This window comes from Heterocephalus glaber, unplaced genomic scaffold, assembly GCF_053883595.1.
Source record: "Heterocephalus glaber isolate CG9 unplaced genomic scaffold, H.glaber_assembly_v1.0 deba00001743, whole genome shotgun sequence".
Classification (NCBI taxonomy): Eukaryota; Metazoa; Chordata; class Mammalia; order Rodentia; family Bathyergidae; genus Heterocephalus; species Heterocephalus glaber.
This window is the reverse complement of record NW_028258449.1, coordinates 1,200,645-1,222,898: the sequence shown is the minus strand read 5'-3', so window position 1 is coordinate 1,222,898 and position 22,254 is coordinate 1,200,645. Positions and strand designations below refer to the sequence as shown.

Here is a 22,254-nt window from a genome sequence, read left to right as displayed (position 1 = left end):
TGTTAGTATTCACCTACCTAGAAGTGCTTAATGAAGCAACAGCAAATACTTTCACTCCACGCTAGTGTTTTTCATTTTGAAGCATCTATATGGCCATAATGTACATTAAATAACAAACTTTACACCCATGGGAAAATGTTGTGATGACCCTTGATGACCCTAATTTTAGGAAACCTAGAATAATTTTGAAAATGTCTACATAGATGATAATAGGTGGTAAAAAGGTAGTACTACTGGTTTTAAGGACACAGCACACAAGAATTTATTTTTATTAACCATCTAACCTTAAGTAAAACCTTACTAAAGCTCAGTTTCCCCATCTGTGAAATATGTAGTCTCCCCAAACTTTGTTTTCATAACTGATCCCAACTGGCACTTTATGGATGGGCCTGATAGCAGCTGGAAAAAGGCAAACAGTAAGGAGTGGGCATCTGATGCCAAGGTCTGGGCCTCTCTGGGCTGCGATCAGGAACCTCACAAGGAGAAAGCTGCACTAGGTACAGAAGCTACCCCACCCCGGCAGTCCTAGGAAAGCCCAGCCTGAGGGGGTGCTCTGCCATGGCCGCTGAGGGCAGCTTTTCTACCCACATCAGGCCACCTGGTATTTGTTGTTGTGTTGTGTTTTCAAAGCCTAATTTTTTATTTTTATTTATTTATTTATTTTTGGTGCCAGGGATCGAACTCGGGTCCTTGCACTTGCACAGCAGGTGGCGAAACCACTGAGCTAAATCCCCGGCCCAAAGCCTGATTTTTTCTACAAATGTGGTTATTTGACATAAAGAGATGACTACATACTCTACTTCTCAGCCCCACTTCTTAGGGTACCGGATCTGCCATGCATGACTGGATATCAAGTGGATATCGGAGAACTTTCCCTGATGTATCTCAGGTAGTGCATGAGTCCGCTATTGCTTCAATAATGCCATGTAACAAACAACGGCCACAAGTAACCAACTTAAACTAGAACCTGTATTTCTCAGGCTGGCTTCAGGCTGGCCAAGCTGAGCTGCGCTCCGTGCCCTGGGCTCTGAGCTGCAGGCTGGGTGCAGCTGTATTCTGCATTCTGTTATCTTCCTCAGAGCAGTGACTACACAGGTGTCTTAGTCCCATTCTTTATCGCTGGAACACAACACCCAACACCACAACTTGAAGGAGGACAGGTTTATTCTGGACCCCGTTCCAGTCAGCTGCTCCAACAGTAGCATGGCAGAGGGCCTGGCAGAGGACAGCGCTCAAACCTGATGGACAGGCAGCAGAGAGACGTGAAGGATGAGCAGGGAGGGAGATGACTCTTAGGCCAAATCCCCAAGGCCACCTCCTCCAATCAGGCTTCTTCTCCCCAACATCGAATTCACTTATAAACTCATCAGGGTGCCCCCCCCATTGAGTATTAAGCACCCATGACCCATTCACCTTCCCAAAGCCCCACCTAGGAGCGCACGAGGCTCCTGCAGGCCCCTAGACGTAAACCATGCCCCTGGGGTGTTCTTTTCAGATTGGATGGCAGAGTCTTAGGCACCGCCCAGATGCATACCCGCTAACCCAGGCAAGCCAAGTGGCCGGCTAAGAAGCCAGGGGCAGGGGACCGCTTTGGTCTCCAGTCAGAGGGTCAAGGGACTCAGTGAAGGATTCTCACCAGGGAAGGCATGCTGGGACAGGACAAGGGCCCAATCGGCCACACCTGCTTTACAAAACTAGCGTATGTGTTTTTTCCCTTTTAAAATATATTTGAACATAACTAATAATTTTTACTTGCACTCTTAAATCACCTAAAATTTAAATAAGCCATGTGGCTCATGAGCCCTTGGAATTAGACCAGTGCAGACCAAGATGTGCTGTGAGTGTGCAGTGCACACTGGGTTTTGGTGACGTAGAATGAAAGTATTGCAGAGACCTAAGTTAGTTAGAAATTCTTACAAGATGGTTAGACAAAGCTGGACCCTCAGCACAAAAACAATCGAGGCACATTCACGGGTCAGCAGTACAAAAAGAAAAAAAGTGCTGCACCCACTACTTCCCCTGGGGATAAATAGCAGTGAGTGATATTCTAAACAGGCGTCATTCTCCCCAGCCCATTTCTTTTCCAGAAATTCCCTGTACACTTGCTGTGTGACTTGTTTTCCCATTTGATCCCCATGTAATCAATATTACCTGGGTAACTGTACTTGCAATCTTATTGGTTGATTATGGTTTTGTCCCACCTCCTGCCCACCTTGTGATTTCCACTGGATCTTATTAGCTGGCTCACTTTTGTACCCACTTCACCTCATGGCTTTGCTCCATAAAAACCCCCTGGAAATCAGGGCCCTGGGCAACCCACTTTCCTGTCCCCCTTCTGTCTCTCTTAGACAAGAGCTATCTTTCTCTCCATAAATTTCTCCAACTTTTAACCTCTATTGTTCCTGGAATTCATTCTTCAATTTTGGAGAACATGAACTTGAGTTGTGTATATCTAGGAGGTTGGAGTTATCATATTTCCCTTGTTTGGATCATTTTTGCTTATTTGGATTTGGAGTACTTGTTGCCCAATATCAAAAGAACGTAAAATATCTCCTAAGAGTCTTTGGGTATAAAGCCACGAGCGCCCTTCTCATCCCTGAGTTTGAGCACCACAGGGCAACCCCAGTGTGGAAAAGAAACCCAGAACCCACTCCCTCCTGCTGCAACTCCTGCTGCCTGGGTGGGGATAGTTTGATTTTATTCTAGATGAGCTCAGAAGAATAAAACATCCAGCGTGGAAACCCTCAACACACTCAGTGGGCATCTTCCAACTGGCTATCTAAATATTTTAGTGAATCAATTTTTATAAATCATTACAACCCTCCCTTCAGAGGAGTTTCCATCTTAGATACTTTTCTTAGTTATTGATCACATTTTCCTGATTCTTGAAATGTATGCATTTTCATTGGGTGGCAGAGAGCACAGATTGTATATTCAGCCCCCATGTTTTGTGGTTTAAATTTTAGAAGTATTTGGTTTTGCTTTGTTAGGTAGGAAAGCTGTGTACAGATGAGTGAAGTTCTTGCAAGGCTTCTTTCCGTCATCCTTGTTAGGCGAATGCACAGGAGCCTCTGCCTTGGGGGAAAGCTACACCGAGGCATAACCTTTCAGGGTGCTCTTACTTGTAACTCTCCAGGCCTCCAGATGTCCCAAGGGCCAACCCGTGTCCCCCAAGACTCAGAGAAGCCAAAGTCGCCCTGTGCCACTTGGGATCTCAACTCAAGATCTCTCTTCATTCTCCCAAGTTTGGGGTGGGCAGTGGCGGGGAGGATGGCAAACAGTTCCCTTCTCTCAAGGATCACAACTGTGCGTCCACTTTCTGAAAATCTGAGAACATCTCCCCAACAGCTATTTTTCGCTTAACCTGTTGTTTAAAGTAGAAGCAAATCATCGATACTACTCCAACATGATTCTCCGGCTGGGCAGTTGAGTATTTCACTCTGACTCTGGGGTCAGGAACAGCCAGTCCCAAGCCGTGAAGCTGAGTCGTCTGTATGTCAGGGCTCCCTAGAGGAACAGGACCAGCGGAATGCACGTATTATTGTGGGAGGAGATTTATGGGACTGGCTCCCAGGACCGGAGACAGAGAGGCTACAGTGGCCACCTGCAGCTGCAGAGCGCAGGACCCAGTCGCTGCTTGGTTCGCGGAGCTGGGAGCCTCGGAACACAAGGGACCACGGATGCCGCCATGTCCAAGGCTGAAGATCTGGCAGCTCTGTGGAGTCACTGGTGAGTCCAGGTTGAAAAGCTGCTGCCCACGGGTGACATGCCCACTCAGAGGACGAGATTCCCTGTGCTGGCCGGCTTCCTCCGCTCAGCGGGACTCATCTCCGAGCCTCTCCACCCAGCCAAGGTGACTGTCAAGAGGAATCACGGTGCATGTGTCCCCACATCCTGCTGCTTTTAATCCTGACTCAGGCAGCTAGGTAGGGACCACGAGCTGGGACCCCTAAGAGCAGCCCCTTCCTTTGTACAGTATGAATTTAGTGTGTGAGTGCGTGCATGTGTGTGCGTGTGTGTGTGCGTGTGTGTGTGATTTCCACCTGTGCCACTGGAGAGTGAGTACAGGCAACGGAGGCGAGGGTTAAGCCTGCGTAATTCCAGCATGTGGAGACTGGGAGGGAGAGAAGAAGATCTACGAAGGAGTCAAGGAGACGTCCCCTCGGCGGAGGAGAATGCAGGCGAGCATGCTGCACTGACAGCCCAGTGAGGACGAGGTCTCGGGAGGGCTGAGCATCGCCTGCCGTCACGTGAGGAAGGGAAACCATGGACGTTGGCCCGTGGGGTCCCTGGGTGAGTCCAGATGGAGGTGGCTGGTAACTGAGACATCCGGTATTTCAGTGACAGGGGAGGGAAGGGCCTCGGGCAGGGCAAAGCTAAGCTGCCAGCCTCTTCAGGGAGGAGGGCCGGAAGTGCCTGCAGAAGAAGCCCGAAGTGGAGAAGTGGCTGAAACGCGGGTGGTCCCCACAGAAAACCCCTTTCGTCACCGTAATAAGACACCGGTGTCCTCAAAGTCCCTCTTTTGGATCCGTCTTTTCCCACTCCCACTTTGTGAATCGACTTTTCTGTATTCACGGGACCCACACTTTTCCTTCGGGTCCATGTTTGCAGATTTACCTGCTCGCTAATATTTACTTAAAATCCCCAAATCGTGGTGTTTACTCACGGACAAGTGTGGACACAGAAGTGAGCTTCACCAGCGTGCCCGGCCACACACAGCCGAGGGGGCCCCACTCTGCCTTCTTGCTTCAGCCCTGGGATGTAAACAGATGTCCTTTTCGTGGTCTATTTAGGGCTGTTTTTCTCATTTTTGCGCTTTTGTTGGTGATTTCAACCCTCTGAAATGTTGCTCGAGAGCGGCACTGAAGTGCGGTCTAGTTTTCTAAAGGTGGAAAGGCCGCGAGGAGCCTTGCAGAGAAAATACCTGTTAGATGAGCTTCACTCAGACACGAGTTCCAGGTCTGAGGGCCACGAGTTCAGTGCCAGGGAATCGGCCGGACCGGAAATGAGGCGTCTTCGAGCCGAAACGCATCCAGTGAGGAGCCCCGCAGCCTGGTCCCAGGGCCCTGTGGCTGGTGTTCTAGGCTCACAACTTCCAGACCTCAACTATTGAAAAGCAGTGAAAATTGACTCTGTGGTTTGTTTTTTTATTTTTTCAAAAAAGGAAAGTATGGTCTCATAGAAAAACTCGAGGTCAAAAATGTTGAGACCTTAGGTCTGGTTCTGATTCTTCCGACGTTGGCCGTGTATATTTCAGTGATGATTCAGCCTCACTGTCTGTGATGCGGCTCCTCTGTCTGTGATGCAGCTCTTTATAGATGTATTTATTCATTCACAGGTTTATTGGTACACTTTGGGTATACAGTGTGATGATGCTCAGCATTGGATTTTGTGCCTGTGCATGATGTATCTTGGTTCTTATTTTTCCCCGTTCCTTGCCCTCCCTCACCTCCTTCACCCCTCCCCATTTACAAAGACTTTGTTTCTGGTTTTTCCCTCTTTTCTCAGGACCAAAATGTATAATAGATAATGTGAAATAGGAAGGAAAGAAGGGAAAGAAAAAACTATGCAGCCTTTAGACTGCTGCCAGCTTCCACACCCAGCGCTCTGGGACCTGGAGTCACCAGTGGAGGAAGTCACAGCGCCACTCTTCCTGGAAAGTCTCTGCCAGCTTTGCAGCATCCCTGAGGCCGCCGCATTGTACAGCAGGCCACCAAGTGAAGTGGTGACACATTTAACACAGACACCAGGGACATTTTCCCAGGGAAGGTTGGACACTGGCTTTGGAAGCCGTACCAGGGTCCCCACTGGCCAACAGTCCACGACACACTGAGAGCAGGTATTAAGGACGGACATTCAAAGCAAGCAGCCCAGGTTGAAACAGGGTGCAGCCTCCTGGTGACAGGCGTGAATGCTGGGTGCCAAGATGCTGCCAGATTGCACGGGGCGGGGCAGGACCAGAGGGAGTGTGGTCAGTGGCAACCTGCATTTGCACGGAGGTTTAATATCAGAAGCAGGAAAGCTGTCTCCAGCTTGCTGCTGCAGGCTGCGGCTCTGCCGAGCGGGAAGTGGCCAGCCCCATATGTGTAACGACAGAAGGTGACCCATGTGTCGTGTAAGGGGCAAGGAGGGCTCAGGTGTGAAATGAATTCTCTGTATAATGTGGCTCTTTCTCCATTAGAGAGACATGTATTAATAGTAACTTGAAAATCTGAAAAAAAATTAAAAAATTAAAAAATAAAAAAAATTAAAAAAAAAGAAATCTGGAGTAGACCTTTTCCTAAAAGAAAGCAGCTTCTCCCCAATGCTCTGGGGTAAGGACTTGGATGCTGGTTTTCAGTCTGCAGCCTATCATGGGCTTTGGTTGTACTGCGTTGGGCCATTCCGCCACCTTGGGAGTGAGGTCACATGCTCTGTCATGGTCCTGGTTCTAGCAGGAACCAGGCAGCAGAAGTAAAATTAGGATCATCCCGGGGCTTTCTGAGGGACCCTGCAGAAAGGTCTAAGGCCTTACCAAGAACAGCATAGCCTCCTGGGACCAGATACAGTGATGCTGTCACCAACCTGATGAGAGGGACCAGAGCTGGGATAAGCTTCCTCGTCCTGGAACTCAAAGGTAAGGGTGAGAAGGTCACCGTGACAAACGTCTACAGGGAGAAGGGAGAACTAAACCAACAAGCGTCTGGCCCGGCTATCACCAGCCTGACCATGCTCCCCAAGGCACAGCTAGAAGCCAGTGAGCAGTAGACCAGGGGTGTCCCAGACAGGAGACCATGCAGATTCCAGGTGTGAGCAGGCTGCCCACCTAGCAGAAGGCCTAGGAGTGGAAACCCGAGGCCCAGGGGATGCCAGAAGCTGCAGTGTTCTGAAGCTTTTGTGCAGGGTTTGTCCTGTGCTCTGCAGCAAGGCCACAGGGTGCTGGGCTGCTCTGCCCCTCCGCGCTTGATGGCTCCTTTGAGTTCCTTCTCTTGCACTTCAGACCAGTATGGAGAACAGCAAGGATGACTCAGACCCGGCACCATGGTACCAAGACAGCCAATCCAGCCATAGCCGGCTGCTGCGTCCCTGCTGAGCACGCGGTAAAGAGAGGGCGCACCGCTGGACACATGCATTGGGTGCTCTGGGACTTTCCACTTAATACGTGGAGACCAGAGCTGACCAGGAGCAACTGAAGCAGGGGGAAGACAAACGTTTTGATCCAATGTCAAGAACAAATACCAACACCCAGCCAGAGCTGAAGCATTCCTAGAAGAAGCCTTAGCTAAGAGAAATCTTAAAACTTTATTCAAAATTGCTTAACTTCCAAATTTTTGATCAGTCACATTTTAATATGGTAAGACAAGTAATACTTGTGAATTGTCAGCTACTGCCTTGCTCCTGCTGTCCCCATACTGCTTGGGACATTAGATGCTTCAGCTGGCCCCTGAATAACATCGCTGGCATGTGGAATGTACGGTTCAGGGGTTGAGCAGCAGCCTCTGAGTCACTGCTGCCTACCTGCAACTCCCTTTACCTTTCAGCCTCACAAGCTGAAATGGTTAACTAAGGCGATCATTTCACTAGCTTAGAAATGGTCATCTCTGCATTAGCCTCCTGGCTGCCCTGATACAGTCTGATAAACCAGGTGGCTCAGAAGTGCCCAGTCTTACTGTCTCACAGTCTGGGGGCCGGAAGTCTGAACCAAGCTGTGGGGAGGAACTTCCTTGTCTCCTCTTCGCTCCTGGTGGGGGACGCTGTCCTCCAAGTTCCTCGGGTCCCCGCTCAAGCTCTCTAAGCACCGTCTTCCCAGGACGGGGTATAGGAAGGGCTAGCCCTACTGCAGTGCACCCTCAGCCAATATGTGTGCAAGGACACGGTTGTTCCAAACCAGGTCTGAGGCACCAGTGGGTCAGGTTTCAAAATGTCTTTCCGCAGAGGACACAAGTCAACCTACACCAGTCTGCACAGGTCCAGAATATGGGGCATTAATTAGAGCACTCTTTCATGTAGTTTTGTAGTATAACAAGCATAAATGTGTTTTTCTTCTTTCTCCCACACTCGTTTTGATTCTTTATATGTCTGCATCTTGGAGTTAATTTGTCACGAGTGTCACCGTACTTAAGAGACTTTCCTTCAAGTAGAAATTCAAGTCAAGACAGAATAATAGGGAGCATATTTATCCTTCTGTTTGAAGCAACTGAAACACCAGACAAAACATATGAATCTTTTTAAGGACACTGGGTATCAAAGAACAAATAATAATGATCCTAGCGAGAAGGGAAACCAGCAAGGTGAAGCCTCATTGGCCCTGGCTACAGTGTGGACAGTTTTCCAGGCCCAGTACAGGGAAAAGGAGCCAGGCAAACCACTCTCAATCCATTGTCATATGTGTGCAATTATTTGAATGTTCTTAATAATTGTTATTAACCCATAAAATTGATGCTCTTACAATCACCATTAATTGCTGATGTGCCACTGACTCTTGTAGTAACACTGCATATTTATTCTTAAACTTTCAATAAGGAAATGTTGTCATCACTATCAGTTATACCTAAAATACTTACCTATATTTGTAAGTAAAATTCTAGATATTAATAGTCATCTAAATGTCATAATCGGACTAATTTGACACTAGAGAAATTTATTCAAGCATGATCATTGATCATGTACAAGTTCAGGGATTGAAGAGATGCTATCAAAGTCTCACCTATTTTTATTCCCAGTGGCTGAAACTAAACCCTAATTGGAAGAAGTGGGTGAAATACCACCGCTGCAGCTGAAGTTCTGATTTTTCAGATCTGAACAAAAAGAGATAAGGTTAAAATTGGAAAAAGAAGAAATAAAAATGCACACATTTCTTTTAGAATTATTAACAACCAAAAATAACCAAGAAAAGAAAAAAATTTAAGTCACTTCCGTAAGAGTTGGTGACAGGGACATGAGGGGCACATCTGTGCTTCGCTCCATGTTGCAGTGCTGGCTGTTCCCATCCACACGTGCTGTCGCAGTGGACGCAGACACAGGCCAGCCTGCAGGCTCTGGTGGACAAGGCCAGCTGGGCTCCCTTTCCAAGCTACCTCGGCCTCTCCCAGTCTGCGAACATCAGCAGAACCTCACTTGAGCTCTTCTCACTCACACCTACACTGAAAAGAAATGAGACTTACGCTTAACAGATCAGAAGCCACCTTCCTGTACAAGTACTTCCTGTACTAGCACTTCCTGTACTAGTACTTCCTGTACTAGCGATTTCCTGTACTAGCACTTCCTGTACTAGTGACTTCTGGAAGGGTAGGCAGGATAGGAGGCTGCATGGTAGGAGACTGCAACTGCCCGCGTGTTGTCCTCACTGTCCCTCTCAGCCCATTCTCTGGTCCCCGGGTTCCTGCACTGGAGCCCAAGTCCCTTCTGGCTCAGGGCTGCCCAATTCATAGGTCACTATGTGCGCCAACAAACTCCTTGAGAATTTTATTGTGCCTCAGTTTACCTTTTAGCAGTATATTTTATTTTATCATAAATAGGAATTTTTAAACATCTTCACGAGAAAATATGAGCCGTAGACTGAGTGCACCACCAAGCTCATCCCAACCATGTGGACATTTGGTTTCACACTGTGCTTTGTTGTCCCTGTGACAGTGACAGGCTATCACCTTTATAACCAAGGAAAGCGCTGTTTTGAAGGTGTGCTCTTCCCTCTGGGGACAGCCTGCGGTTTATGGAACCTGGTCCCACAGGAGGGGACTGCCTCGGCCCCCGCTTCTGCTTCGTATCCACCAGCTGCTCTTCTGCTCACTGCGGCAGGCAGGCAGGCTTTGAGGATGAAGTGCACCCAGCAACCTCACGCCCCCAACACCAAGTCACCGCAGGCCTCAGGAACCTCAGTAGCAGACCATGCTTAGTTTGAAGTTTTAGGTCAAAGCCCTCCACAAAATTCCTGATCATTTCTACATAAATGTTTCTAATACCCCGCAAGTCATCTCAAGTGGGCACTTAATTATTAAAACATCTGTTCTTCTCCCCAGAGTTCACATTCCACATGAAAACCATAAACAACACACATTTGCCAGCTCAGTTGTGGAAAAGATGTGACATCGCCTGAGTTGCATTCTTTTGCCCCTCGTTTTAACTTATTTCTCTGAATATTTGCTGCTAATGTCTCCAGGAGAGATGTCCTTTACACATGTGCAGCAAACAGGACGAGGCCACTTACTGTCCTCGAAGGCAGCCTCCGTGTCCTGGCAGGGAGGGACGGTGAGCCCCTCGGTCCTCCCTGAGTCCTCAGGCCCCATCAAAACACCCATCAAGCATCTCTCCCTCTCCGAGTGATGACCAGGTTGACAGCAGGCAGAATCCCCTGGGGAAGCAGGCCCGCTGAGGACATGGGGTGGCCACGTGGGCAGGGATGATGGAGGCAAGGGACAGAAGCCCTGGGCAGTGGGAAGCAGAGCCCACACACCAGGCCACAGGCTGCTGCCTGCTGAGCTTCTCAGATCTGAGCGAGAAACTCATGTCCACCTCACTTGAGCGGCTGTTCTTTCTTGCCATGTCACACACAGCTGAGGCAACCACCCACAACACACAGCAAGTCCCCAACTCCAGCTGCCCTACCCTACGTGGCCATATGGTTAGAGTGTCGTCACCAGCACAGGCCAGGAAACTGAGGCACAGAAGTCATGTGTCCAGGAAGAGTGGCAAAGGCCAGAGCTGCATCTGAGCCAGGGCACAGGAACGGCCGGAAGGCAGCAGATTCACCCATCTGCAGAATGCAGGCTCTGCTGAGCCTCTGGTGTGGCAGGGACCTGTCTTGAGCCGCTGGAGTTGGAAATGCATCCGATGAGTCAACGTCGAGATCCTGCAGCAGCGCACAGCCTGCAGGAAAGAAAAACACACAAAAAATAAAAATTGAAAAAGCAAGAAATGCAAATAGCAGATTTTACAGCCAAGCAGCAGCATTTTAGTACATATTAAAGGACAATTTTCTGTATTTCAAGATTGAGCAGAAAACTGTTTCCTCTTCCTTTTTGGAAATGTATTAATTTTTCTATTTCCCTAAGTATAATGAGGAAAGTGAAAATTTTATTTAATAAGTGATGATTTAGAAATTGCTCCAGATCATTCCCCAGGGCAAGACAGCCGAGGTGGGAGCGGAGAGCCCATGTCCGAGGCCCTGGGTGGCCTCAAGGGACCACGCGGCTCTGACACCGAAGCCTACCTGCCAGTCCCATGTCTCCTCTACCAAGAGAGACGGCTGGATAGATAATGGCTCTCCCACCTGTTCTGCCCTAAAGCCAGGGATTTGAGTAGGATTATGTCACCCACAGGTGACAGGCGACAGAAGACATGCCCAGAGAGGGGTTCTTACTTCTCTTCCACTCCTGGAGGAAATGATTGGTTCTACCCCCTGCCCCTCCACTCCCCAAACAGCCAGGGCAATAAACACTTCAGATTAATAGAGGCTCCTGATTCAACAGGACTTCCCTATAACACCATTCACCACGAGGCCCGGGAAATTGGAGGGATTAGGGTTACAGCCCTAATAATTTCCCTTTATAGATCTAACCTGAAATAACAGGCTCAAAGGACAAATAAAATTAGCAGTTTCCTGGATCATTCCTGGAGACATGTAAGTATTAAATCCTGAGGCAAAACACTGAAATGTTGGTAGTCACGCTCAGAAGAGACAGAGGGAGGAGGCCAGGGCTGCCCTGATCCCAGTTAAGGGCTTGACAGCTCCGGTCTCTCTGCCCACCTGGCTCTGGCTGGCGGCTTCGCCTCTTAGGCGGTGGGTATCAGAGAGACAAACACCCTTCTGGTGCAGTCTCTGGGATGGGACTTGGCCAGGACCCAGAAGTAAGCAAAGGGACAAATCCCTGTCACAGCGATATGGTCTCAGCTTCGTCCTCACCACAAACAGATGTTTATTCTGCCGGTGTCTGTCCCAGGCTGCGTGGGGGCAGAGACCCTCGGAGTTGTGATGCCTTTCTCTCTCTCTCTCTCTCTCTCTCTCTCTCTCTCTCTCCCTTCCTCCCTCCATCCCTCCTTCCTTCTAGGGTGTCACTGTGTTGCCCAGGCTGGTGTCAAGCAGTGACCCTCCTGCCTCAGCCTGCAAGTGCTGGGATTACAGGTGACCACTCCCAGGTAACACTCTCATCCTGGATTCATCAATAAAATATTCACTCAATTCTCTTACACGGGGGGGGGGGGGGGGATGTCCAATCATGTTGAACTTAGTGACCTCAGTGAGGCTGCCTTCAGTTTTATTTTGTGGTATTTTTATATAGGTTCTTCAAGTGAGAGTTGAACTCTCTTGCCTCAGCCTCCTAATGCCCTGGAATTACTGACATGGGCCTCAACGCCCAGCTTGCTTTTCAGCAAATGTGAGGCAGGCTGGAAGGCAGGTGAAGACAGCCTCAAGGACAAGAAGCACATGGCCTTGGCGTGGGTCTGAAGTGTCCCGGGTCCCAGGGGTGCTGCCACAGATTAGCGCCAGTGGGGTTTAAACCAAGGCAGCGTCTCTGAGCCCTGTGAGCACAGCCCCGGAGCGGAAGTCCAGGACGGGCCAGCCCAGCCCAGGGCTATGAGCCCCGATCCTGGCTCAGGCGACCCTGGCCATGGTAGCACCTGTGCAGCTCCTCCTCCTGTGGCAGGCTGACTCTGTCACCTCAGCACTGAGAACCCCCGGGCCTGGGCTCAGGAGCCCGGGGTCTCTTCACTCCCGGAAAGCTGCTCACCGCTCACCACACTCTGCTCCCCTGCCAGACCCGACCCCCTCAGACGCGCCCACAGGAAAGCTGAGCCCCTGCTGGGTGCCCTGGAATCCCAGTGCAGGAGCAGGGCAATAGCCCAAGACGTGTCCCGCGCCCCACACTGCTGCTGCCTCCTTCCCTCTGACACAGAAGCAGATCGGGCCTCGCCCTTGCCCTCCGTTCAGAGCAGCTACTGCGCCCTGGCAGAGCCCGGCCCCAGGCTGCACTGAGTCATTGGCGACAGGCTGCGCCTGGACGGCAGCCCCACTATGGGGACAGTCTGCTCTCGAGCTCCCAGTCCGCTCCCTGCCGAGCGGTCTCCTGAGAGCCCTTCCCTCCCCCTCATGTCCCTCGGCACTCCAGGTTCACCCAGGAATCTTACCCGGTTGTTTCCTTTTAGGGGCAGCTCTCAGCCTAGAAGAATCCTGACAGCTAGCAAGACCTGCCCTCCCTGTCCTCCTGGATGTCACTGAAGATCTGTCAGCAAGAAAGTGTTCAAGGCAAATTTCTGAAAATGTGCTGCAACTGGGGATCAGAACTTCCATGGCAGCTCTACTTGTGACGGAGGTGTAAGAATGAAGGGTCCGTCTGCTTCTGCGGGTGACATCCACTCTGCAGCTGTTGTGTAGAGAAAAAGGGAGGAGGGCCATCAGAAGACAGGATGGAGGTGTGCCCGAGGCCACCGCAATCTGATGTGTACGGGGATCCCAGGGAGGGGGTGCTGATTCCCGCCTCACTTTCTTAAAGAAAATCTGAAGCAGGGTGTGGAAGTGCCCTCTGGGAGGCCGAGGCAAGAGGACTTCAAGTTCAAACTCATCCTGGGTGAGTTAGGGCTTAGTGAGAACTTGGCTCAAAGTAAAAAATTAAAAAAGGGCTGGGGATGCGGTTCAGTTTGAAAGCCCTGGGTCTGATCCACAGTGTCAGGGAGAGGGAAGGATGGAGGGTCTGGGCCTCCATGGAGCCATGACTGCAGTACTCAGGACAGCATGTGGAGGGCAGGGTGGCAGTGATTCATGGGCCTCCCAGGTCTTCAGCAGCTGACTGTGCGACCCCCAGCATGCAGCATGCCCACCCCCCAGGGGTCACTGCACAGGAAGACTAAGAAAAGCACCGAGCAGCACCTGCTGTCCAGGCTGCGGGTGGCTTTCCCAGCCCCCAGGGCAAAAGCACAAGGAAATGAGCGACCCCTCCACTCAGCTCCAGAGCAGCGAGAAGAGGCACGGAATGGGGGACAGGTGCAGAGCGAGCAGACCTAACTGGCCGAAAGGCACTGCTGCCGCGGGCACACTTGTAACATCACACCTCTACTCCAAGCTCGCCCGAGACTCAAGCCGCCAGTGGAACTGGAGCCCAGGTGGGAGGACCTGAGGACGGTCGTCAACAGCTGCACGCAGAGAGCTCATGTCCCAAGAGGTTGGAACAGATGTTAGGACCAGGCAAGTAGAGGTGCCCGGGTCTCTCCCATTTCGCCCACTCATTCACGTAATAACCACGCTCCAGGAGTTTCCAGTTTGCCAACCATCGGAATAGCACACACGTGGTTCTAAAGAGAGAATTCGGAGCTACAGTGGACCCTCGAGCTATGATCAGTCTGGGTTACAGCCGGAATGTTAGTTTTAACTTATGAACAAAGCCCTGAGTTAAGACCTGAATGGCAGCGGCTTGTACTTCCAGATGGTGTCAGATACACATTAATCCCTTAAAGAGTTCTGGAAGGAACATGACAGTATCCTTTCCTGTGTGGGGTTCACTGAGAAATCCCGGGCCAGTGCACTCTAAGGACACAGATCTGCTGTGCACAGGAGAGAGACTCTGAAGGCTGTGGAGAGGAGCCTGAGCCTTCACTGACCAACTTGAGTTACAGCCAGCCCTAGGGAACCAGTTGTGTTCGTAAGTCAAGGGTCCACTGTACTAAATTCCCCCTCAGTGGGGATCCCAGGGATCCTGGAGCCCAGCTCCCGATGCTGGCTGCTGCTTCCTGCACAGAGAAACTGAGTGCCTGCGTAGCTCCCAGGCCCCACTCTTCCTGGGCCTCCTGTGAGCAGCCCTGACCACGTCCCCAGTCCTGCGCCCCCTCTGTGGAGGGAGCAGTGCTCTTGTCAGGGAAGAAGGGCCCCAGGTCCACTGCAGCCACACGTTGGCCTTCGTTTCTGCTCTCTGACACTTCTTTGGCTCTTCTGTGCTCTCCACCTGTCACTGAGGAAGTCCACCCCTCCTGTATACCCCTTATCTCGTGAGCAAAGTTAAGGAGCCAGAAGAACCTGGCGAATTCATGAGGTTTACCAGCTGCTCACACAGGCAAGGCCTTGTGCCAGGTTCTAGAAACTGGAACCATGGATAGCTGTGACAGTAAAGAAGAAAAACTCCTGGGGTCCACAGACAGGGCAGGAGTGCCGTGAATACCCACTCCCAGAACCCCACAGGCAGGCACAGAACTGGGGATCCCATGGGCACTGACAGGAGGATCTGCAGGGAGAAGGGGGCACAGACAGCGGGAGCCACAGCTGACCCGGAGGGGCTCCTGATGCTGTGGTGCCCAAAAGGGGAATCCCGGGAGGAAATGTGTCAGTTCATGAAAAGGTGAAGGGCCTCGATATGCTCTGCCCCTGAGGAAGCCTGTACCGCGGCTGCGCAGGAGGCCGGCTGAGAAGTGACAGGCAGCCTGGCACGTACTGGGCCTTCTCCTCTGGCAGGGAGGAGCGGAGCGGAGGGGAGCTGCCCCGCCCGGCCACAGTGCGTCGAGTGCAGACAGACGCGGCCACCCCGGGGGGACAGCGTCCGCCCCACTAGGTCTCAGGCCTGAGCGTGGGAGGACGTGGAGGGGCGGCCGCATCAGCAGACCAGGGCTAGGCTGCTCCTCTCCAGGGGTCTTCTTATCTCAGTGTTCAGCAGCTTGTTTTCGGGTATTTTATAAAGTTCTTAACCCACGTGGGATGGAAGAGGAAAAAGGCCTCTCTCCCACCAAAACGCGCTTGAGTTTTTTCACGGTGGAGTATGCGTCACACTCTCAGAATTCAAAGCACTTTTCATTATTTCATTTTGTCCTGAAAAATACTTTCAAGTAAGTAGTCTATGCCTAGTTTCCCCAACTCTACGCAAGGTGAAATTTTTAATTTAAATTATCTTCAATTCTCACAGAAACACTGGCGATGGGGAGCAGACACGGAAACTGAGTCTCCAGCTCGTGAGCAGTGTCCGGTGGCCGTGCAGCTGAAGGGAGACTGCTGTGTGGGCGAGGGTCACCCCTTCGGCCCGTAAAGCCCGAACTGTGCATTGTGGCCCACGTGTAAGGTGCTCTCAGATGAGGTGTTCTGATTGATTCTTTACTTTTTTTAACTTAAGATTTCAAATGAATTTCAGATGATGAATCAACTTCGAATTGATTCAGCCCATGCTTTAAATCAATTACTAATGATTTTATAGTAGGTAGGATATCTGGAGATCATCAAGCTTCCCCAAACATCTGATTTTTAGAAAAATCTTCCTTCAGAGTTGATGTTTATCTTAAAACTTATCTCGAAACCAAATTATTTTTCTTAGTTTTACTCTGGGCCCAGCCAGTGTAGATAACACTCTTGCGGGGGGCGTGCGTGCTCTGGTGTTTCAAACCACGCCCGGAATAGCTGCTACCTGAGAATAAGAAATTACGTGGCTCAAATTCTGTTTATTCTAGAAATTGTGGCAGGAAACAAATACGGTTTGCTGGAAGATTCACCACGATCCTGGTCAACAACGGAGCTCAGGAAAACAATGTCCTGATGAGGCGAGGACCTGTATAGATTCAGCTTCCCTTGGAACAGCCCGAGCTGGGATCCGGGGCGGCCAGCCTGACCGCACACGCTGCGGGGTTCCCCAGCCTGGATGCCAGACCGAGCTGAGGACTCAGGCGGGACCAGCACGCGGCTTGGTTGCCCGGGGTTAGGGGGCCCAGCACGGAGGGCCAGAGCTTCATCGAAGCTCCAGAATGAGAATGTTCTGAGGCTCCTCCAGCTGCCAAGTCAAACTGATGTCCTGAAAAACAGATGAGTCTGAGCGAAATCCGCCCTCATGCGACCATCCTAGTAGTCACCAGCGCAATCCCCCCAGGGCCGGACTTAAGTGGCGGCGGGCAGGCGGGCAGTGACCCGCAGCGGGAATCGTGGCTCGGGAGTCTCACCTCACATGTCTCGGCTGCGCCGTGGCACACGCACAACGTTAGCAAAAGACCCAGTGCTCGATTTTACGAGGGCCATGGTACACAGACGTCTGACAGCGCTGCAGAGGGAGTGGGCTGCATTCGCACCGTGGTGACGTCTCCCGTCCCTTCCGCGTGTCTAACGGACTAACTTTGACAGCTCACGTGGCTGTGGGGTCCTGTTCGTGCTTCCCTGCCCCTTCCTGGACATCTCTTAGGCTGTGGGCAGCGAGAAGTTGCATTTTGCCCCTCAGGTGAACGTTTCCGTTATGGAAATGAGCAGACTCAAGATCACGCGCACAGGAAAGTTCCTGCCCGCCCATCAGGGGCGGCGGTGACCATGTGCCCAGGGCCACTGCATGTCCTCCTCTCCCGCCTGTCCCTTCTGAAGGCCAGGCCCTCGGCTGGCATCGTCCTGGCTCCACCACTGTCCCCCACATGGCCGGGCACACAGAAGCCACTCAACACAGACCTGCTGAATGTCTCAGGCCGTGGGAGACAGAGCATCCCTGCGTGTCTCTCTCAGACGACTCCCCGACACAGAGACTGCGGGGCAGCCTTCCTGTCACAACTCTGATTGATTTGAGGGCCCCAAGCTTTTCTTCCGCTCGACATCTTAGAAAGGCCAGTGCCACCCCGAGTCCCTCTGCAGCTCTCGGGAGTCTGGACAGAGGTTTCCACTGTCCCGCAGCAGGGCTCGCTGCCCCCACTCATAAACCTGTACCCGCAGTAGTCAACAGCGAGGAGCCGCCCTTCCGGCTTATGGAGAAGAGGGAGCCACCTGACTTAAAGCATTCCTTGGGTTTCGCTCTTCTGCCCTTCAGCACATCCACAGGCATCCTCAGGTCACCTACTGGCCTCAGTCAACCTTCGGCACAGACCAGCAGGCACGGCCTCCCCCTGCCCCTCCAGCTCCTTGGGGATGCCGGCTTCTCGCAGGCCTTAGGACACACTAAGGTGGATGCTGTCCTTGCCTTTCTGAATAGAAGAAGCCCACCCTGGTGCTGTCCTAAAAAGGGGTGCAGTTGTCCCTCGCTGTCTTCCCCTCTGTTTTGCTGACTTAATTCATGTTCTACCCAACACGGATTCATTTAGAGAGGAGGCAAATCCCCTCTGCAGAAAGCCCCGCTTGCTGCGATCTTCCCAGGAATCCCACTGTGGTGGGATTGCTTCAACCTCGAGCCGTGCCTACTCTGCCCCGAGACTCAGCAGCTGTTCACTGAGTGCAGAAAGCCAGTCCTCATGTGACCCCTTCACATTGTGACATCAGGTGCTACCTAGTGCTCTCTGCCTCCATCCATAATGTGGGCCCCAAAGCGCCTGTCCAGGAGGCTTGGGCTGCTGGATGGACTCACAGAATGCTACGTGCAAAGCCCTTCCTGAGCAGCCCATGAGAGCCATGGCTTTTGTTATGACTATCTAACAAGAGGGAATTCAAACAGTAGCCTTCATGGGCTGACTAGGGTTTCCCCATGTCCTGGTATTTTTACATTTGAAATAATGTCTCCTCCCAACAATGCAGTCATCTGTCAGTACACATTTCACTTCTCCACATACCACAGCTGCCATCGTGGACGTGACAGCAACAGAAAACTTGGGAATCAACCTGTTAGGAGCTTTCACATTGGCTCCATTGTGACCAGAGCTCCTCTGTATTAACTAGGGAGAGCAAAGGTGTGGGGAAATGTGTGTATGCACACGTGTGTGTGTGCGCGTGTGTGCACATGCATGTGACGAGTCTGGGGCCACCACGTCTCCGGAGAGCAGTGCTGCTGTGATGCTCCGCTGTTGCCTTGAGCTTCTCATCACTTGAAGAAACGATCCCACCTCTTCATTCCACAGTGACCCTGTCCTTGTCACTGGCCCGTGGGATTGGGGTCACGGTCGCAGGAGCATGGGCATTCCACAGTAGGAGGCTGGGTGAGGAGGAGCTCCTAGCTTGGAGGTGAAGTCGCTGCTTCAATGCATGTGGACACAACCTGGGCCTCCCGTGGCTTCTGTTCTTGCGGGACCTCTCCACTGCAGGCCTCATGGGTGTGGGGGTGAGAGACCTCTGCTGTCTGGCTCAGCCCTTTACAGGACACTGAACCAGAAATAAGGCTCAGACTTCCCACTCCATCCCAGCTTCTCCAGCTCTTGTTCCATCCCGAGGTCCTGACCTGGTCTCCGTATTGCTTTTCTACAACATGAGATAAAACCAGTGTTGTCACTGTTTGATTTTCACTGGGTGATTAGTCTAGGCATGATAAGGAGAGAGGCACGCAAAGCATTATTTTATTTGAAAGCCAGAAGCACATAATGTTTATTAATAAAGAGCCTAGTTTACATAGATTTTATTATTATTGAGCATAAAATGGTTTATATTACAAGCAAGGGTGAAATTACTAACTAATTAGCCTGTGAAGATCACATTTAATGGAATATATAAATCTAGGGTGTTGCCTTTCATGCAAACCTTAAGGGTCTTATTCATTAAGTATGTATATATGCAGGCTTTCTGCTGAAACAGGGGATTGGGACATACACTCCAAGGTCAAATCATGGATTTGTGTTTCTCAAATTCCAAATTCAAGTGCTCTAACTTCCTTAACTCTTATGGAAGTCAGTTGTAATACACAGCTGTTTGTGTGAACCATGAATTCAACTAAAAATAATGGTAATTGAGAAAAACAAAAGTGAAGAATTTATAGGGCAAATTCCCCTCTCTCTCTCCTTCCTTCCCTCCTCCCCCTGTAGCTTAAAACTCACTTTACTCTTCTGAAGGAACTTTGCTTCTATTAACTTAGAGGATTGCACAATCTTTGCAAACACACCATTCTCATCTATTTCAGTTAAATTTTGTAATAGCACCATAAAATGTGTCAGGCATTGCAATAAACCATCAGTTACCAGAAGCACAAATCGTATGGGAAAATTACTAGAAACCATTTCAGGAGGAAGGAAAAAAGAAAAACTTGAAGAATTTGGGAAAATAATCCTAAATGTTTGCTTAAAATGCGTGTTTCTCATTGCAGTAGAGTGAGACTGTAGCTTGAAGCAAGTTCATCCTGAAGCAGGGGCCTCTTGCGCTCCTGGGGCTTCTGCGGAGCACAGGGCCTGTCCCCCTCACCCACTCTGCACCCCGCAGCGCCCCAACTGCAGGAGGCCCACACACCTGCGTGTCACTTACACAGAGGTTTTCTGTGCCGAGGGTGTACGATGCAGCTGGCTGCAAGTCGCCTTGCACACGCAGGGCCTTCCTTCCAGTCACCAGACATGGGCACCTGATCCTCTCCCGGAGCTGGCTGTTGCTCTCTGGAGGAACAGAGGACCTGCCCAGGGTGGCACCTTGAGGGTTTGTCCCTTCTCAGTCAAACAAACCAAACCGAAACAGAAAGGCAACCTGGCTGTTCTTCCAACACTGGAAGGAGGGGGGCTTCCGGTTGCTGTGTGACACCCCCCCCCCAGGCCCCCGAAGGCTGAAAGCGTTACTCACGATGAGCCCCACGCTGCACGTCCTGTTCTAAGAAAGTGCTTTTGTTTTGATGGCAGGACTCAGAGCAAATGTAGACCTAGCAAACCAGGAGATGTCCAACCCAACGGGAAATCTGTTGGAAGGCTGGGCTCTGCTCCCCGGCTGGGAGCTGCACGCCCTCGCTGGCGCTGTTATCTGCAGATGAACACTGCCCCCTGCTGTCCAGAGTGCGCATTCCCCCCGGGAACGCTGGGGTGGAAGCCACTGCAGGGTAACCCAGAAATTAATTTTGATTCCTTCAGTTCTTAGCTGTCAGTTCTGAAGAGTTACAACAGCAAAGAATCACTACTGCGTGGAAAGACAACCCACTTTGTTTTATTATTGTTATTCAGTCATTTTTATGAACTATCATCCCTGGCAAAGACCCACTGAAATGAAAGGCCAAACAAGAGACAGACAGCCGCTGTGGCTGGGGCCCCGCTGAGCAGGGAACGAGGTACGGAGAAGACAGAGCTCTGCGAAAGGTCTGGAGCCTGGCACAGCAACCCGAGGGAGCGAGTGGGCTCGGGCCAGACAGCACACAGGGCACTCCCCGGCCCCAAGCAGCTCTTCTGCCCCTGCCCCTGCCCCTAGTCTGGCGTCCTGGCAGAGCAACGACCCAGGCTGGAGATGGCTCTGAGGAGGAGTTCGCACACCACAGGCCGGGGACGTGTCTTCCCCTCCCTCCTGGGTGAGCTGCATCAGGCGACCTCGTGAGAGGACCACTGGGGACGTCCACCTCGGAGGAACTTCGGGACCTCCTGAAGCTCTCAGCAAGGAATGTTTGGGGTCGAACGGTCCCTGTAAGGCAAGGCTCAGAGTCAGTCGACATCCCAGGGGCCGACCCATTCGACAGTGTAGCTGTGCGCACCTCGCTGTCTCCTTCCACGCACCTTGGCTCGGCAAATGTTGCCGCGTGTCCACTCTGTGCCAGCCCCCATGTGGCCTTCAGCTCAGAAGCGCTGAGAACACCACCCTGGCAGAGGCAGGAACTGAAGTGGAAAGATGAAGTAGCTTCCTTCCCCGCAGGGACTGCCTCACGCTTGTGCTCGTCCTACTGTGTGCACCGCAGAGCTGGCCTGCACTGTTCCAGCGTCTTTGGGCCTGCACCACACCTGCATCCATAGCACGGCTGTCTGGACCAGTGTGCCACACGGAGTACCCCAAAGAGCCCGCTGACTGACGGGCTCCCTGTGGGAGCTGCGACTGGCCAGAGGCATCACCATGCTTTGCATAAAGAACTAATTCAGTATTTTGTCTTTAACTGGGGTCCCTTTGGGTTGGGTGACAGACCCTCTGTGCCTATGTATGGTTCACTGTGATCTGAAAATACAACGTGGAAAGTTTCAGGAATAAGCCATTCCTGAGCTCCACACTGCAGTGGGGCGTGTGCAGCACTGTCCTGCGCCATTCCCACGTCTGCTGCCACGCGTCGGTCATGCAGTGGACCCTCGGCATCAGATCCCCTTCTCAGGAACAGCAGCAGGGGCTCGTGTTGTGGAGAACCATGTCCTTGCTGTCCTTCATGGCTCATCTCTTTGCAGATGGCACCACCCTGTCTCACACAGTCACGGAGTGGTGGACTCCAAGAGACTGTATGATGGAGACCACAACCACGTGACCTTTATTAAAATACACGGCGGCACCTTCCCATTTCATTAGTAGCCACTGTTGTTAATCTCGTCCTGTGGCTAACTTACAAGTTAGGCTTTGCCAGAAGCAATTATGCATAAGAAGAGTCAACACAGTTCACCTCAGGCTCGATGCTAACCCGGGCTCCCAACCACAGGGAACCTCCTGGAGGACCTGGGGGACAGCCTCCGTCTGTGCTCTGTCCCTGGGCTGTCATGCAGCAAGGCCCAGGG

General features: G+C 51.5%; 1 long non-coding RNA gene across 1 annotated transcript; it reads right to left on the bottom strand.

Annotated features, from left to right (window-relative positions):
• Positions 1 to 9,315: 9,315 nt before the first annotated feature.
• Positions 9,316 to 20,477, bottom strand: LOC147821397 (uncharacterized). Its single transcript, XR_015447052.1, has 3 exons — positions 20,066 to 20,477; positions 13,105 to 19,075; positions 9,316 to 10,845 (listed from the first exon to the last, which is right to left on the bottom strand). It is a non-coding gene; the product is annotated as an uncharacterized LOC147821397 (long non-coding RNA).
• Positions 20,478 to 22,254: the final 1,777 nt, after the last annotated feature.